Below are 6,065 nucleotides of genomic sequence, written 5' to 3'. Positions count from 1 at the left end.
ATGCACCAGTCCACTGACTCAAAGTTTGCCAACAGGGTGTGGTCGAGAAGTACAACGTGTTTGTGTGAATGTATGTCGAGGCGGGGAGTGGGAGGGGAGAGTCTTTGTCCTGAAACTGGGGAAATAAAATCGTCCCAGTGAAGGAATATGACAAAGAGACCGATGGTCAATGTCAATTAGATTGGCCTTTTCGTATTGTGTATTTCTATGACTCTCGGTTATCTAATAGTTTTCCATTGGTAAGGACATTGAGATTAGGATTTTTTGCAGCGGCATAAATAATCTTGGTGTGAATATGCCTCTTGTGAACCTTTGACCTGGAATCATATCTCCAAAACAAACCACTCTGCATAATTGTGACATATATGTTTTGATTAATTGATAAGGAAAAATGCTATGATGTCCTCCAAAATTAGGTTTCGATAAAGGATAGCAAATATTTAATTCAGAAAACGTGAATTGCTTAGAAGTCGCAGTGCACATTTCAGAATGTTTGATTCAAATAGAAAACCAAATATTTCAGACCTCTAACATTCATCTCACTGTTCTAAGGAACAACATGATTATCATTTAAAACCGTATGTGATATGCAGATTTTCATACATTTAAAATAAAATATACAAATGCTATAGATGTGAATTAAAAAATAATAAACTGGAAACACTCATTTGGTTTGATAACATTTCTGGAAAGAAAAACGGTATATGTTTCAACCACGAGCTTCTGCTGTAACAGGGAAATAAAGATAAAAAACAGTAAGTGTACGTGTTGGAGAAGGTTGCAAGAGGGATGGATTGCCATCGTCCTGTAACTTGGAAATATATATTTTAATTTCTCTTTTCCAGTTCTAATGGAACAATCTCCGACGTGAAACATTAAAACTATTTCTCTTTCCACACATGCTGCCTGACTTTCCCTTGCATCTGCAGGAAATGCTACACTTGTCACCTCCCCCCTTGACTCCATTCAAGGACCCAAGCAGTCGTTCCAGGTGCGGCAGAGGTTCACCTGCACCTACTTCAACCTCATCTATTGCATCCGCTGCTCTAGATGTCAGCTGCTCTACATCGGTGAGACCAAGCGTAGGCTTGGCGATTGCTTCGCCGAACACCTACGTTCCGGTTGCAATAACCAACCTGATCTCCCGGTGGCTCAGCACTTGATCTCCCCCTCCCATTCCGAATCCGACCATTCTGTCCTGGGCCCCCACCATGGCCAGAGTGAGGACCACCATAAATTAGAGGACCAGCACCTCATATTTCGCTTGGGCAGTTTGCACCCCAGCGGTATGAACATTGACTTCTCTAATTTCAGGTAGTCCCTACTTTCTCCTCCCCTTCTCAGCTCTCCCTCAGCCCACTGGCTCCACCTCTTCCTTTCTTCTTTCCCCCCCCGCCTCCCACCCTCACATCAGTCTAATGAAGGGTTTCGACCGGAAACGTTGCCTATTTCCTTCGATTCATAGATGCTGCCTCACCTGCTGAGTTTCTGCACCATTTTTGTCTACCCGCTGGCTGACTTGCTGAGTGTTTTCGATTATTCCAAATCTTGAGTATCTTTCTAATGGAGAAGACAGACCAGTTTGGTTCCACTACAAGACATTAAGAGACGACGTTCACAGCCAATTGATTATGAGCCCACTCCTACAAAAAGCCTAATGGTTACAAAGAGAATTGAGCCCCAGAATATTTCACCATATTGAATTAGATATCTAAGAGGCCTGCAATGGGGAACTAATACCTGGTGCCTAAAATTCCTTAGCTTATTGTTGGATCAAACGAGGAGGTGATAAGAGTGTCTCTAATATCACGGCGCGAAATGTGCATGTGCTGTCAGTTTGACGAGAGTAATCCAGTGAAATAAAAATGCTTAACATTTGAAAACCACAAATCATGCGATTGAGGGATTATGGATGTATAAAATTTCGAATTCATTAACAGTCACTAAATCGGAATCTTGAATTAATTACTTGGTATGAAAGAAAATAATCAATTGATAACCACACGCACCAAGCTTCAAAATAAAACAATAAATGGAATTTGGAATGCCAATTCACGCATGTGAACGTAAACATAATTATTAGGGAATAATGGAATTGTAATAACAATGAGATGGTCTTGCAACAATTATAAGTTAGCCAAGCTGCGCGAGCCCCCTCAATCAAGAAGGAAACGTGCCTATTATAACTTCACAGTACATTAAAAAAAGTAGGTCCGCGGCAATGAAAGTGAAGAATTACATTTTGTGAATAGATAGGCGAATGCACAGAGTATTTTACCCAGAGTACGGGAATGAAAAACTCAAGGACATATGTTGAAGGTGAGGGGAGAGAGATTTAATTTGTTTTAAATTGACGGGCACTGCATTCACATAGCGGGTTCGCAACGAGTTGAGTCGGATACTACAACAGCATGTATTCTATATTTAGGTAGGTACATATTTAGGAAACGTTTAGAGGGATATGGGTCAAACGCGGGTAGGTGTGATTATTGGGGCATATTGGACGGCATGAAGCATGTCCCAAGGGCCTGTTTCCATGTTGTATGACACAATGATACTATGATTCTAGGACTCTATTAATAGAATCAAATTAGCGAATAATTCATTTCCACCAGAGTAACTGACATTTTTCGATTCGCTGCCACATCGCCCGCCCGACAGAAAACTGGGTCACAGTTAGGAAGGGCAACGGGCAGAGGCAGGGACTGGTGAGTACCCCGGTGGCTGTACACCTTGGAAATAAGTACTCATGCTTGAGTAAGGGTGGGGGAGACAGCCTACCTGGGGGCAGCGACAGCGGCCGGGTCTCTGGCACAAAGACCGGTCCGGTTGCTCAGAAGGGTAAGGAAAAGAAGGGGAGGGCAATTGTAATAGGGGACTCTATAGTCAGGGGGTCGGATAGGCGATTCTGTGGACGCAGACAGGAGTCCCGGATGGTAGTTTGCCTCCCTGGTGCCAGGGTCAGGGATGTGTCTGAACGTGTCCAAGAAATCCTGAAATGGGAGGGAGAGGAGCCTGAGGTTGTGGTGCATATAGGTACCAACGACATAGGTAAAAAAAGAGAAGAGGTCCTGAAAGAAGAATTTAGGGAGTTAGGTAGAGAGTTAAGGAGAAGGACTGGAAAGGTAACAATCTCAGGATTACTGCCTGTGCCACGCGACAGTGAGAGTAGGAATGGAGCGAGGTGGAGGATAAATGCGTGGATGAGGGACTGGTGCAGTGGGTATGGATTCAAGTTTCTGGATCATTGGGACCTCTTTTGGGGAAGGTGCGACCTGTACAGAAAGGACGGGTTGCACTTGAACTCAAGGGGGACCAATATCCTGGCGGGGAGATTTGCAAAGGCTACTGGGGAGACTTTAAACTAGTATGGGTGGGGGGAGGGACTCAAATTGGGAAAGCTAGCAGTCAGTGTGTGAAGCAGGGGGCAGAGAATGGTAGCACTCTGACCCAAAATGTAGGGGGAGAAAGCAGAAAAAGAAAATAATCTGAGAAGAAGAGAGGGTGGGTTTCTTAAATGTGTATATTTTAATGCTAGGAGCATTGTAAGAAAAGTGGATGAACTTAGAGCCTGGATTGACACCTGGAAGTATGATGTTGTGGCGATCAGTGAAACATGGTTGCAGGAGGGCTGTGATTGGAAACTAAATATTCCAGGATTTTGTTGCTTCAGGTGTGATAGAATTGGAGGGGCAAGAGGAGGAGGTGTTGCATTGCTTATCAGGGAAGATATTACAGCAGTGCTTTGGCAGGATAGATTAGAGGGCTCGTCTAGGGAGGCTATTTGGGTGGAACTGAGAAATGGGAAAGTGGTAGCAACACTTATAGGGGTGTATTATAGACCGCCAAATGGGGAGCGAGAATTGGAAGAGCAAATATGTAAGGAGATTGCAGATATTAGTAGTAAGCACAAGGTAGTGATTGTGGGAGATTTCAATTTTCCACACATAGACTGGGAAACACATTCTGTAAATGGGCTGGATGGGTTGGAGTTTGTAAAATGTGTGCAGGATAGTTTTTTGCAACAATACATAGAAGTACCTACTAGAGAAGGGGCGGTACTGGACCTCCTGTTAGGAAATGAGATGGGTCAGGTGGCAGAGGTATGCGTTGGGGAACAGTTCGGGTCCAGTGATCACAATACCATTAGTTTCAATATAATTATGGAGAGGGACAAAACTGGACCTAGGGTTGAGATTTTTGATTGGAGAAAGGCTAACTTTGAGGAGATGCGAAAGGATTTAAAAGGAGTAAATTGGGACAGTTTGTTTTATGGGAAAGATGTGGAAGAGAAATGGAGTACATTTAAAGGTGAAATTTTAAGAGTACAGAATCTTTATGTCCCTGTTCGGTTGAAAGGAAATCGTAAAAATTGTAAAGAGCCATGGTTTTCAAGGGAAATTGGACACTTGGTTCGGAAAAAAGAGGGAGATCTACAATAATTATAGGCAGCATGGAGTAAATGAGGTGCTTGAGGAGTATAAAAAATGTAAAAAGAATCTTAAGAAAGAAATTAGAAAAGCTAAAAGAAGATATGAGGTTGCTTTGGCAAGTAAGGTAAAAGTAAATCCGAAGGGTTTCTACCGCTATATTAATAGCAAAAGGATAACGAGGGATAAAATTGGTCCATTAGAGAGTCAGAGTGGACAACTATCTGCAGAGCCAAAAGAGATGGGGGAGATATTGAACAGTTTCTTTTCTTCGGTATTCACCAAGGAGAAGGATATTGAATTATGTGAGGTAAGGGAAACAAGTAGAGTAGCTATGGAAACTATGAGGATCAAAGAAGAGGAAGTACTGACACTTTTGAGAAATATAAAAGTGGATAAGTCTCCAGGTCCGGACAGGATATTCCCTAGGACATTGAGGGAAGTTAGTGTAGAAATAGCAGGGGCTATGGCAGAAATATTTCAAATGTCATTAGAAACGGGAATAGTGCCGGAGGATTGGCGTACTGCGCATGTTGTTCCATTGTTTAAAAAAGGGGTCTAAGAGTAAACCTAGCAATTATAGACCTGTTAGTTTGACGTCAGTGGTGGGCAAATTAATGGAAAGAATACTTAGAGATAATATATATAAGCATCTGGATAAACAGGGTCTGATTAGGAACAGTCAACATGGATTTGTGCCTGGAAGGTCATGTTTAACTAATCTTCTTGAATTTTTTGAAGATGTTACTCGGGAAATTGATGAGGGTAAAGCAGTGGATGTTGTGTATATGGACTTCAGTAAGGCCTTTGACAAGGTTCCTCATGGAAGGTTGGTTAAGAAGGTTCAATGGTTGGGTATTAATGGTGGAGTAGCAAGATGGATTCAACAGTGGCTGAATGGGAGATGCCAGAGAGTAATGGTGGATGGTTGTTTGTCAGGTTGGAGGCCAGTGACGAGTGGGGTGCCACAGGGATCTGTGTTGGGTCCACTGTTGTTTGTCATGTACATCAATGATCTGGATGATGGTGTGGTAAATTGGATTAGTAAGTATGCAGATGATACTAAGATAGGTGGGGTTGCGGGTAATGAAGTAGAGTTTCAAAGTCTACAGAGAGATTTATGCCAGTTGGAAGAGTGGGCTGAAAGATGGCAGATGGAGTTTAATGCTGATAAGTGTGAGGTGCTACATCTTGGCAGGACAAATCAAAATAGGACGTACATGGTAAATGGTAGGGAATTGAAGAATGTAGGTGAACAGAGGGATCTGGGAATAACTGTGCACAGTTCCCTGAAAGTGGAATCTCATGTAGATAGGGTGGTAAAGAAAGCTTTTGGTGTGCTGGCCTTTATAAATCAGAGCATTGAGTATAGAAGTTGGGATGTAATGTTAAAATTGTACAAGGCATTGGTGAGGCCAATTCTGGAGTATGGTGTACAATTTTGGTCGCCTAATTATAGGAAGGATGTCAACAAAATAGAGAGAGTACAGAGGAGATTTACTAGAATGTTGCCTGGGTTTCAGCAACTAAGTTACAGAGAAAGGTTGAACAAGTTAGGGCTTTATTCTTTGGAGCGCAGAAGGTTAAGGGGGGACTTGATAGAGGTTTTTAAAATGATGAGAGGGTTAGACAGAG

The sequence above is a fragment of the Leucoraja erinacea genome, chromosome 17, assembly GCF_028641065.1.
Source record: "Leucoraja erinacea ecotype New England chromosome 17, Leri_hhj_1, whole genome shotgun sequence".
Taxonomy (NCBI): Eukaryota; Metazoa; Chordata; class Chondrichthyes; order Rajiformes; family Rajidae; genus Leucoraja; species Leucoraja erinaceus.
The sequence above is the reverse complement of the archived record's forward strand: the minus strand, read 5'-3'. Positions refer to the sequence as shown.